Source organism: Ammospiza caudacuta, chromosome Z, assembly GCF_027887145.1.
Source record: "Ammospiza caudacuta isolate bAmmCau1 chromosome Z, bAmmCau1.pri, whole genome shotgun sequence".
Classification (NCBI taxonomy): Eukaryota; Metazoa; Chordata; class Aves; order Passeriformes; family Passerellidae; genus Ammospiza; species Ammospiza caudacuta.
In genome coordinates, this window is record NC_080632.1 from 72923603 (window position 1) to 72936978 (window position 13376).

The 13376-nt window shown below is 45.5% G+C and overlaps 1 pseudogene; it reads right to left on the minus strand.

Annotated features, from left to right (window-relative positions):
• Positions 1-12947, minus strand: part of LOC131571686 (E3 ubiquitin-protein ligase BRE1A-like) — a 49219-nt pseudogene extending 36272 nt beyond the window's left edge.
• Positions 12948-13376: the final 429 nt, after the last annotated feature.

Genomic DNA, 13376 nt, shown 5'->3' on the forward strand with positions numbered 1-13376 from the left:
TTTCTCTTCAAAACGAAGGAAGTGCTGGCACATAAGCAATGGCACCTCATGCTGGAAGAAGCTTTGCAATCCACATTATATATCCACAGGGTTCAAGGAGTCTGTATCTGCAGGGAAAAAAACTGGCCATCCAATTGCAAATTGCCACTTTTGCTCTGCTTCATTGTAGCATGGGGGTTTTTTTCCTGCTTTCTTTCCTGCAAAGACACCCAAAACCAACATAAAATATGACCTGCCTCACAAATTTCTGCTCTTGGCTAATTCTGGCAATTCAAAATTTTCTTAATGGAAATAGCAGAGGGCAGGTCATTCTAAATTACTATCCAACTGAGCTGTTAATATTTAGAGAATTAATTTTTACATGGTTTCGCAAAGGATAAAATCATGTGGCATCCGAGCTGTTAGAGAGGAGCATTAATCTTAAAACTGGGTTTCTTTCCCTCTGAAGAATGTCTCAATCAGGATTAAAAGAGAGACAGTTAAGGATTAATGAGATAGTTCATTCCTGATCTAGAAGTAATCCAGCAAAATTGGCAATTCCTTTGATGAGCAATACTACTCCCTACCAGAATTAAGCATTCCAGCCGCAGATCAGCAATGAAGTCAATCCAAGGGGGCCATACCCAGGAATTGGCAGAACTAAGGAACCAGAGGATCTGATCCTTTTTTATCCATCAGCAGGATTATTTCTTCAAGTCTCATCTCTCCTATCATTACCAGCCCACAGATGCCAAAGGAACAACAACAGTGTCAATGAGGCTTCCAACTTGAAAGCATTGCCTGACCCAGAGGCACCAGACACGGCATTTTGTCTGGCACAATTCCACTTGGCAGCGATCAGACAAGGCAGGAACAGGGACAAGGCAGAAGGCATCTCCTGCCCCAGCCTCAGCCTGCAACACTGACACAGGCAGAGACAGCCGGGGAAGAGATTTGTCACTGTGAACCTGCCACAGGTGGCGTTAGGCTTGTGCTGTCAGAGGATGACAAACTCACACCTTGCCTAGGCCACATCCATTTGGAGGTCTCCTTCTCCTACACTGGAAAAGCCAAATGGACTTTGTATCATAGGAGGTTTCCCTCTTCCTCCTAGTTCAAAACCAGGCAATATCCATGAATCTCCATCACATCTCAGAAGGTTCAGCTCAAAAACAGCCCAAAGGAAAGGTTTTCTGCTTTAAAAGCAGGAGGAAGGAATGGGAACATTTCTCATTTCCTGCTAAATGCCTTCCTTTTCTCTACTCATTTTGACACTAGAAAGGCTGCAGGGAGATAAAAGGCATGTGCAGGATGGAGAGGAATATTACCTTCTCCTGCACAGCATTTCCAGGACACCAAGGTACCCCTCCTTGAGGCAGGCCAGGGGGAAAATCCTGACCCACTTCCCCAGAACTACCAGAAGAACAGCCTGGCCTCTGGGCTGCCCTGGGACACCCACCCCCAACTCCACCCCCTTCCATTCCCTTCCCAAGGGCAGCCAACCCTAAGCCCAGCCAACCTAGGCCTGAGGCTTTCACACTGTCTAGGATATAGACCTTTTCCAAAGCTATTTTCCCAGGCCTTTATTTCTGTAATTCACACTCAATTCTGGGTTGCAGCTTGTTGGTGTGGGATTTGGTTTCTTTCTCTTCACATCAAACAAAGTGCTGGGACACAAACAATGGCACCAGGCAGTGGAAGTTAAAGCAGCTTTGCACTCCCCAGTAGATGACCCCAGAATTCAGCTGGCTGAGAGCTGTAGGGAACAAATTCACCATACAATTGTTCCTCTTTTGCTCTGCTTGATTGTTACAGGCATTTTTTCCTGCTTTATTTATTCCAGAGACAGCCAAACCTTACATAAACATGATCTGCCTCAAAACATTTCTGATTCTGGCAGTTCCTGACAATTCTAAATTTCCTTAATGGAAATAGCACAGGGCAGGTCATTCTAAAATGAGCAGATAAAACTAATCCTGCTTTATTTGAGAGAACTAAGCCTGAACCATGGGATCTGAGGTCGGATCCCTTTTTCTGCATCCACAAAATTATTTCTTCAAGTTTCATCTCTCCTATCTGTTCAAAGAGGCTTTGCACTCTGCATCAGATCCCCCCAGTGTTTAGTGGGCCTATATGATCATTGTATCTGTAAGGGTGTAAACTTTCTTCTATATCAAAACTTGCTTCCTTATCTATTCCTTCATCCAACTCTACATTTAAAAATCATTTGCTAAGCATACATATCTGTGAAACTTTCTTGTCAAACTGTCATCCCTCCCAACAGTTTCCAACTCCTCCTGCTTGTTACCAGTATATACAGCTATAGGTAGAATATACAGGCAGAAGTACTAGCTATAGGTAGAATATACAGGCAGAAGTACTATTCCAACAGGAAAAGAACTTTCCACTTTTCCTCACCCATCTGCTCTCCATAGCAGTGAACCTGTAGGACATTGTAATGCCCATACAGCAGCTTCTGTTCCCTACAATGACAGGCTCCTTTGAATCCTGATGCATTCCCAGGCTGGTAAGAGGAACACACCATCCTGAACTGATTCTGGTGAGGACAGTTAATTCTCTTCAGAGTAGCTCACATGCTGCTATGTTTAGCATTTTGGAGCAAAACACTGTGAGTAACACAGCACTGTTTTAGCTGCTGCTGAGCAGTATTTACACAGCACCAAGACCTTCTGTGTCTCATGCTGCCCACCAGCACGTAGGCTGAGGGTGCCCAAGAAGCTTGGATGCCACACAGCCAGGAGAGCCGATCCAGCTGGCCTAAGGGGTGTTCCACACCCTACAAGGCTGTGCTCAGCAATAACAGCTGGTGGAAAGGAAGTAGTGGGAGGATGTTCAGAGCTGCAGCATTTAATAACAGTAAGACCTGATGAAGCCCTGCCTTCCTGGAGATAGCTCAACTCCTGCCTGCCCCAGGAAGTAATCAATTAATTAATTCCTTGTTTTGCTTGTATAGACATCTCTGCTTTAACTGTTAAACTGCCTTTATTCAGCTCACCTGTTTTCTCACTTTGTCCCTTCTGATTCTCTCCTCGTTCCCTCAGTGGGGGAGAGAGCAAACAGTTGTGTGCAGATAACCCACACTTCCATCTCCCCACCATCTCTCTTGTCCTCTCTCCTTTTTCCCTATGACCTGTTTTTCAGTGTCAAAACTTCTTCTGCCAGCTCCTCCTTTTCCTCTTTCAGCAGCTTATGGATCTGGTTGGACTTGATACATTCTGACATCAGCTTGAAGTTGGCATCATCCTTCTTCTACATCCAGCTGCTACATCAGGCAGATGTTCTCCTCTTGCATGTCTTCAAAGGCTTGGCCTGTGACATCCATTTCTGACAGCAGGGCCTCTTCCTCCTGCAAAAGAATCACAGGCTCTGGCCAAATTGTGCTCTGGTCCCCCTAGAGTGAGCCTAAACATTTTATTCAGAGACACCAAACCTAGCAAAGATGGAGGAAGATTCTCGGTGTCAGGGAAGACCGAGAATCCCAAAGACCAGAAAAATGTATTCTCTACAAGTCTGCACCACAGCAAAGATAGTCTGAATTGAATTTGAAGATGCAGAGAAAAGATGGTCACCAGTCACTTGTCTGGCAGAATCAGGTTTGACACAGTCGTTGCCAGAGCTGGGCAGAAACTAACACCCAATTCCCAGCAGCTGAACAGCTGTCAGATACACCAGGGCAAAAATTCTACATGTGCACAGCTTTACAGCTTCCAACTAACAGGCTGCCAAGCTCCTTAAACTCACTTTGGCCACTTCAGCATTGACAAGACAGAGCAGTTCTGTGCTACAATAACAAGAATCCAAATTCTAAGAAAGTACGTGTCAATTCATTGGCTTGCCTCTATCCTGCTGAGGCAGTTCTGCTCTCTCATTGGACTGAGCCTTTTTTAGCAGAAGGTATGTACCACTTCCATGCAAACATATTCAGTAAACTATTACAGTGACCTGATGAGGTCTTCAGGGTGAGAGAAGTGGACGAGAATCTTGGTTCATGATCAGAAGGCTGGATTTATTGATATATGATATATAATACATTATAACTATACTAAAAAGAATAAAGAGAGAAGTTGCAGAAGCTGCTAAGCTAAGAATAGAATAGGAAAGAATGAATAACAAAATTCTGTGTCCAGCAGAAAGCAAGGACAAACTCTCCTGTGAGTGGTCAGCAAATCCAAACACTCACAGAAGACCAATCACTGCTGCACCTGTTGCATTCCACACCAGCTGATAACAATTGTTTACATTCTTCTTCTGGGGCCTCAGCTTCCCAGAAGATGAACAAATCCCAAAGAAAGGATTTCTATGAAAAAATGTCTGCGACATCTCACCTTTCTAAATTGTATAAATTAAAAAGAAAAATGCTGATGTGAAATGAACAGGAAATTTCTTCACCTGTAAAATATACAATACTAACAAATCACTAAAACAATCCTACAATCTAAGAAAATGCAAAAAACAATGCAAATAAAATTCAAGTCCAAGCAGCTGAGTTTCAGGAACAGTCCATGAGCTGAAGTTGTTTCTCTTGGACAAATCTGAGAGTCCTCTTTGGTCCTGAAACAGACTTGCTGCAAAAGTCCCATCAATAGTTATCAAAAGCCGTTGACAGTCTTATAACAATTTCAAACAATTTCAAACAATTTGAACAATTTTTGGAATGTCATTTTCTGGCCCTTCAATGCTTCAGTGCTTCAGAGCTGCTGCCCGCTATTTTCAATCTTTTTTACTTAATTTTACTTTTTTTTTTTTTTTTTTTTTTTTTAATCAAAAAGAGCAGCAGCAGAGCAGAGCAGTGCCAGAGAAGAAAAGGCCCTGGGGGCCCTGGCCCATGATGGACCAGGAACCCCAAAACTGGCCCACAAAAGGAGGGGGCCAGGACCGGTAGGAGAAATCACAACTCCCAGAAACATCAGGAGGCCAAGTGATGGCCCTGGCCCAAACCCATGAAGCAGGCTCTGCATTCCCACAGGCCTGCACCCTGCTGCCAGTACAATGGCAGCACGGGTGGTGACACGCTTCCTTTCCCCAAAACCACTGAGGCATGCCAGCAGCAGGGAAATAGAAGCCTTCCCCAAAAATCCCATCTGGGGTCTGGAGATATTTGTTCCCCACAACAAACCAGCTATGGTCTCCTCCATCTGCGCCCTCTTCCCCTGCAATGCAAATGCATCGGGTTTGTCTCTCATCTGCCCCATGGCTTCATCCCCACCCCATCCGGGCTGGGGACCAAAGGCAGAGCTTTCGGGATTCACCTGCACCCCGCCACTAGGGTGCAAGAGAGGTGGCAGAGATGGCAGCCTCCATGGGACAATCCCTGAAAAAACACCCCCCAACCCGCCGAGAATGCTGATCTTGAACACAGGCAGACGCACTGCCTCTGCCCCCAGCTGTCATGCACCCCCCGCTCCACGGAAGGGTGACCAGCCGCCGGGGCTGCTGCAGGGGCAGTCCCGGGACAACCCAAAACACTCGGGGGGGGGGTCACGCTGGGTGTAGGAGCAGCCGCGGGTTGCTCCGAGAGTCCCGTGGGTTCAGCGCCGTCTTCAACACCATCCTGAACAGGGACTGTCTGGGTTTGAGATGGCGGGAAGGCCGGTGGAAGCGGCGGGGGGGCCAAGGGGGCTGGAGAGAACTCCTCCTCCGCTGAGCCAGAAGCTGGAGACGCATCGTTGTTGCCTAGCAACAGTGACTCAGGCGCAGGAAGCGCTGTTTCTGCATTCTCAGATGCAGGCGGGGAAGCCAGTGAAGCCGCAGGTGGGACCGCCTGGAGAGGCGGAGACGGGATCACCCGGAGTGGCGGCCACGCTGGTGGGGCGGGTCTTGGAGGCAGCCGCGGGGCTGGCAGGGGCGGGGAGGCCTCGGGGACTGGTGCCACCCCCATCTCTGAACGGGGTGGGGTCCGAGAGGCCGGCTGTGGCGGCGCCGCCTCCTCCCATCCCCCCGGCGAGGGAGAAGGGGGGGGAAGAGACAGTTCCATCCGCACATGCCCCAGAGAAAAAGTAAATAAAACTTCTTCACGTGAAGTTTCATACCCCCCCCGCCGCGAAGCAGGGGGGGCTGGGAAGCAGAATCTCATCCCCCACCGGGTCTTCTCCGGCTGAATTTGGAGGGAATGGAGCCAACCCATAGCAGTTAGAAGTCCATGGAAAAATAGCTGATCTCCATTTCAAAACTGGGAAGAGCTTTCTAAATGCTGGGTAGACAGGAGGGAAATCACACCCCTGACCCCAAACGAATCGGAAAATGGAGTCCATGCATTCCCACACGAAAACATCCAAAGCGTATAGGACATCAGTAAAGAACCCAAAAAGCTTTGCCCATCGAAAGAACTCATAGAGATCTGGTTTTGACAAGAAAAATCCGTCCTCTCCACACCATTTTTGCCAGAGGGCAATAAGATTCTCCTCTGAAGGAGAGAACTGAACCTCTTCCTCCAAGGCATGTGTCCCCCATACGAAGAGCCACAAACTTCTGAGGGCTGGTTCATCAGGAAGGGAAAAGCCAACAGTACCTTTTGAAAGAGTCCAGCATGCTCTGGCCTGCTCCACGGTTCTGCTGCTCTTTCCGAATATCTCCCAGAGGATTTTCAGGTTCACTTTGTGGTCAGCCTTGGCTGTGAACTCTGTCCAACTTAGGATCTTCAGTTCTTCAGCTCCTGGCTTGAATCCACTTCTGTGGTCACTTCAAAGCAACCATCAAATGCTACACATACAGGATTTTACCCACTGCAGCAATTTTGCTCCTCTGGTCTTATCAAATTAATTTTTCCTCTGACACAAGGGGTCACCAAATATTACAGCGACCTGATGAGGTCTTCAGGGTGAGAGAAGTGGACGAGAATCTTGGTTCATGATCAGAAGGCTGGATTTATTGATATATGATATATAATACATTATAACTATACTAAAAAGAATAAAGAGAGAAGTTGCAGAAGCTGCTAAGCTAAGAATAGAATAGGAAAGAATGAATAACAAAATTCTGTGTCCAGCAGAAAGCAAGGACAAACTCTCCTGTGAGCGGTCAGCAAATCCAAACACTCACAGAAGACCAATCACCGCTGCACCTGTTGCATTCCACACCAGCTGATAACAATTGTTTACATTCTTCTTCTGGGGCCTCAGCTTCCCAGAAGATGAACAAATCCCAAAGAAAGGATTTCTATGAAAAAATGTCTGTGACACTAAACGAACTGAGGAGGTAATAAATCTTAAAAAGAAATTGTAATCTCTTCCCTTAATGGCTGATAAAGCCAATTTCTCCTCTGTGTGCTTCACCACGGCCACATGTTTAACTGTTTATTTAATATTTAATTGTTATTAAACATTTCCCACCATGGCCTGCCTGTGATATTCCAGCACTGAGGGTGGAGGGGGTTATTTTGCTGGTGGTTCTTTTGCTTGCTCAGTTTTCTTCCTTTTTGGTAAACAAGCACCAAACTCCCATCTCTGGCCCATACAGATATAAATTCCTTCTCTCTTCCTGGACGTAACCTGAAGGCTGCTCCTCCAGTTGCCCCAGCCAAAAGAGGAATTTTTCATCAGGAATTTCTCACCTGCTTAGCCCTGCCAAGTTTCTTCTGTAAATATTCAATCTGTTCTTCCACTGCTCAGATCTCATGGAGAGCATTCTCATCAGCCATCTCCTTACTCTCCTTTTTTTCCTTGTCTTCCAATTCTTCCACCCTCTGCCTCAGTTTTTCAAGATACAAGAACCAACCAGAAACAACACTAAGCTCAAGGATATGCACTGAGCATTGTTCAGAGCCTGTTTTCTCCAAAATTATCTGAAACACTCAGGACTGCCTTCAAAGCATGGCAAGAAAACCCCAGGTTCTCATGGGAAAGATGGGCAGTCAGTACACAGTTGTCCGGCTCAGCCTTGCCCACAATCATCACAGCCTGTCCTGTCCTAGCTTCTTGTATCTTTTACTAAGTACTGCCATGTAATCTAAGTCTTTACCCCATGTGTGTGTGCTGCACAGAGGAAGTGCTGCCTATAGGTGAGACCTGCTTGTGAACAAGGCAAGAGGGTATTGGAACCACAGGGGTTCCTTTCTCTCTTTCCCCATTGGCTTAGGTACTTGACAGGGACAGACTCCCTGATACGCCTGATACCAAAAATTCCTCTCTAATGGATAACCCTCCCTTTTCACTTTTAATTCTTATGGAATTTAGGAGTTTTTCTTCCCCATTGTTTCTTTCATCTTTCAATGTCTAATTTAATTTATCAGCAAACATGAAGTTTATTTGTAAAGGCAAATATCTTTTTCCATTATCTACCAGTGGAATCCTTCCCATTGGTTTTTTTATCTCCCGGTGCTAGCTTTATCCACCAGCAGACCCACAGCTTGTTTGTAAAGACAAATCCACTACTCCTCTCAATATGGAGTCATCCTTGGGTCATCTTATCCTGGTAACGTAAAACAGCAGCTGAATACAGGCTGGAAAAGAAACATGTTTAGGCACATGGGATGAAATGCAAGAAGTAGGCTGGAGATAGGTACCCTAACAATAAGATACAAACTATCCACCTCTTCTTTGGGAACCATATAGGACTGGGAACACAGCTGTGTCCTCTATTAATAACCTGCTGCTGTGAACTTCTATCCTATTGTTATGACACCAATAAATCAACATTACTTGACCCACACTATGAAGTATCTTCTTTGGTAATTCATGCTTTAGGCTACTGCACTGACCACATCACAATCAGATACAGAGGGTGTCAAGAAACTCTCTTGGTTCCTAATTGCAGTGATGCTGATCCCATAAAAGCAAGAACATGTAAACACCCCAGGCTTGGGGACTGTTCACACAGGAAAGGGAGAAACAGCAACTCTTACTTGAGCTCAGCCTTCAGCTGCTTGATCACTTCATCCTCCTTCTTTCTTCCATCTTTATGCTTCCCTTTCTCCTTCTTTTTGGACTCTCCTTCTTTGATTCCTTCTGCTTCTGCTTTTCCCGTTCGCACTCCTTTTCCTTCTCTTTCTTTTTTTTCTAATTCTCTTTCTCCTTCTCCTTTTCCTTCTCTTGTTCCCTCTCCCTTTCCCGTCTCTCCTGCTCCCATTCCTCTTCATCTCGCCTGGCCTTCATCTCATTAACATTTTCAGAAGCAGCCCTGGGAACAGTCACTTGGGCAGAAGGATCATCAGGCTCCTGCTTGATCTCTGCAGGTTTCTCCTTTGTGTCTTCAGTGCTGGACTGGGACTGGAGGAGAGCACTGCCACTGTAAGAGCAGATCTGGCGTGGAACAGCAAGAGAGATGACCAAGAAAACAAATGTTAAAGTTCTTAGCCAGGAGTCTTCCTCACCCCCTTCTCCCTTGTCTTCCCAGATCCATGCTTCCATGCCCCCTTTTCATGGAGCGCTACACAGCTACAAAGGAAAAGCATTCATTTGGTCAAAGGAAGCAGCAGAGTTCAGAGCTCCACAGAAAATTTCACTGCATCCTGCACAGCGTATCAGAAAGGTTGGTACTCCTGGCAAGGGTGACAGCATTCCCCCTTCTCCTAAGCCTTTCCCCTCTTTTCTGGCATTTCCTGTTGTGTTACCTTGCTCAGGTCAACTGGGCCTCTCTCAGTTTGCGCTTGTATCTCAGCACCTCTCCCTTCAGTGGTGGTTGTGATTCTGGAGGCTGCTGATGAGGTGACACATCTCCCAATTAATGCGCCCTGCAAAAACAGAAACACCTCTGCAACAAACCACACTTCTGCCAACCTTCTTGAGGATTGTCATGGAGATGGAGAGCAAGCTAAGTGACAATGACAAAGAACAAAATAAGACTGTTATCATTCTGCCACATAACAGAGCAACACTTTTGTCTGAAAAGAAGTCATGCCAGTTTTACACCCAACCATGGCCTCCCAATAAAACAGGTGAAGAGCTTTGGTTTTTGAGATGAAGAGACCTGCCAGAACAAGTATTTAACAGTAACAAAGAATCAACCCAGATGTTCTAGTGCACTGTAGCCCCTAAAGGGCAGTGTGGGTGAGGTAGTGGTCATTCTTAAGCACAGCACAACTCCATACCTTCTTGCTCACTGACAGCCTTGGACCTGCCATAAACAATATTCACCTCATCAACAAAGATGGACACATAGAAAAGTGAGAGAATATAGAAAGTGCACGTGCAAGTAGGCATTATAGTAGCCTTCTACCAGTAAGACATAACAACTAAAAGGAAATTAATGAAAAAGAAGTACAGAATCTGAATCCTCCTTAAAAAGACAGTGAGCAAACTATTGTGGACTAGCAGCAGTGAAACAGACACATATATACATGCATTCACCTTAGAAGTAATTAGGAGGGAAAAAATGTTGTAAGCTGAAGGCCACTTATCTTTAAACAAACTCATGCAGATAAACAGAATTCAGAGGTGCCTCAAGACAGTTTCCAGCATCAGATCTCTGGATTTAGGTTATGGGGATATTTCTTATAACTGGCACTGACCACTAGGAGGAAATTTGGATTATTCTCCCCACCATATATTTACATACCACAGCATCACAGCTTATAGTGTTACCATCTTTAAAACATCAAAAACCCACAGGCTGTTTCCTATCTATCCATCCCCCACAGTGGGAAAGACAGAAATTCTTTGACTCTTTCAAGAGCCTCTCTCCCCACACAAGTTCCCTGATTGTTTCTGTTCTCTAGTTCCACTTGCACAGGGCATGGGGAAGGTGGAGGAGGGATCACTACTTGTAAAGACATGAATACAGTTTTAACCAGACATGGTTAAAATGGACTCAAAGATCAGAACGGGACAGGGACAGGAAACCATTACAATTTCCAACGGTGGCCACGCGGTGTCACCAATGCACTGAGGTGCAAGTGGAGCCACAGACCCGCTCAATTGTGCCTGGAGTAAAGAGCAGGCTCAGAACAGACACTGCAAATGAGGTTTTCTGCACACACAGCACCGCAAAGCTGAGGGCAGCCCATCCCACAAAGTTACAGATGTCTCACCTTGAGCTTTTCATTCTGTGTTGTTACTTCCTCAAGATCATTTGTGGCACAGGACCTAACAATTATCTAAAATAAGTATCTAAATTCTTTTCAATTTGTGGGCCTTGTTCTCCTTGAATGTATTCTTCCCCTTGACCACAACTAAGCTCCTGACCTCATCTTGTGGGCATTAATGGTGATTGTTCCCCCACAAAGGCTGCTCCCAGCTCCATACACCTGGTAGCCTCTGGAATTTACCTGCAAAAAAATGCAAAAGATTTCTTCAAGACCCAATGAAACACCTACAAGAATAATGCAGCAGGTCAAAGACCGAAGAAGGAATGCTGCAGGTTCTCAGCTCTCCCAGCAATGTCTCAGAGAGGATGTCACACACCCATCCAACACCCTTCCCACTTCCCAGGTCTCCTGGCCAGCGCCTTACTCATTCCAGGACATCGCCAGGTGGTGGTTGAGCCTCTGCTCTCTCTGATCTCTCATTGACAAGATCTCTTGTGGATGTTGTCAATGTCCCACTGAAGGTCATCAATCATGGTCTCCAGGACAGACACCCAGGATTCTGCTGTCTCCACCCTCTCCTGCAGCTTGGAGAACTGCAATCAAAGGAGTGCTTCAGCCAGCACTTTGCATAGAGCCAACTTTTCCTGATGCTGCTCAGAAGTAATTTTTCTCTTATCCATCATGTGCTTTTCATCTTTTGTGGGGTAACAGACTATTCCGTGAACTGTCCCAAATTTTACACTGGCCAAATCCCAAGACGGCAACAAAAATAAGACAAAACTGAAAATGGAGAAAGAGCAGGAAGCTGGTAATATCTGGCAGAATACAGATGCAGCCATCTCAGCTAATTCAAAGGGGTTTTTTTGGTTTTTTGATTTTAATCTTTTTAATCCCTATGTCCACCCCCTCAACAGAGCACCTAAGTGCTCAGAGGTCTAAGGCTAAGCAAGACCATCATAAACACAATTTTTAAATGAACTGAAATCTCTCAAACATATGCTGCTACTAATGTGAATCCTTTAACAACTGGGAACATCTTGAAACTGGTATCACTGTCAAATGACACAGAGAAAACCAAGGAATTCAGAATGACAGGTGCCATTTTCCTTCTTTCAGCAGCAGCATTTAGCTGCTGGAATTCCAAACTCAAGTTAGCTTGGTAGTAGAATGTTTCCATATTCCAAGTATGCTCATCGGTTCTACATACATTTGGAAAGCTGGGAGGAGTGAAGTTTGCTAACTTGCAGGGAAAAACATTCTCTCCGGAGAACTCAATTACTCACCTGAGGTAGTGAATTTGCCTAAAGAGGTAGAAATAAGAGCAGTTAAGGGACATCAGGCAGGGTATTCAGAAGGGACAACAGGTAGTCAACAGCTCAATGGAGATGTTCAGAAAGCCGTGCTTCTGCCAAAGGTCTCTGGGATCCCCCCTTTGCCCCCTGTGACTGAGCTACTTCCTGAGGGGGAGGGGGGAAGGGGTGGTGCTGTTGCTGTCTTTTCCACCAGAGGAGTTGGAGATAATTAAAGGTAGTGGGGCACAAGAAAGAGGGGAGAACTTATTAATAAAGGGCAGTAAACAGTGGATGCCAGGAGCTTTGACCCTGCAGGTGTTGGGACAGCCTTGTAATATGTGGTAGGGATAATTCATGCTATTAATGTATGGTATAAAATTTTATAAAATCCAAACCAAATCTTTTGACCACCCCAGCTGGGAGCAGCTGTCTTATTTAGATTCAACTAGTGCCAGGACACAAGTTAAGATAACAATTGATGCCTTAATGTAAGAATAGAAGCTTCTAGGATGATTATCACCGGTTTCCTGAGTTATTGGGAGCCACCCAAGAGCGATTATCACCTTGCCAATTGCATCTATCAAGACAGTCAGTGACGCCACGCCGATGGCACACCTGGACTCGGCCTTTGTCCAGCCCTGCACATGGAAAGAAACAGCAATGCACGTGAAGAGACACAAAGGAAATTTGGTCATCTTTGCCTTGGTCAGAATAAACTGTATAAAATCTTGCCGTGCAAAGCACCGAGTGTGAACAGGGGGGACTCTGACACTCAGGAGGTCAGATCCGTGTTCACCCAGTGCGAATCCCGGGCTCAACGCTGTCTCTTTGGCTGTGGTGGTTTCAAAGACCAAACTTCAGTATTGCAGACAAATTAATAAATATTCGCTAAATATTTTTAAAATTTTGGTGAACGATTTGATAATTTATAACAGCCTCATGGGGTGAGTCACTGAGACTTTCAGGGATTGGCAAAGACATTCATCAAGATGATGAACAAAAAGCCTTGGGTCTTTTTGTTTTAGCAAAACAAGCTATTAAGGGGTGCCTGGCTAAAGTTCATAACCAGACTACAAAGGAAATTGCAAGGCAAGGAAAATTACCTTGGGCTCTATGTCCTTTCC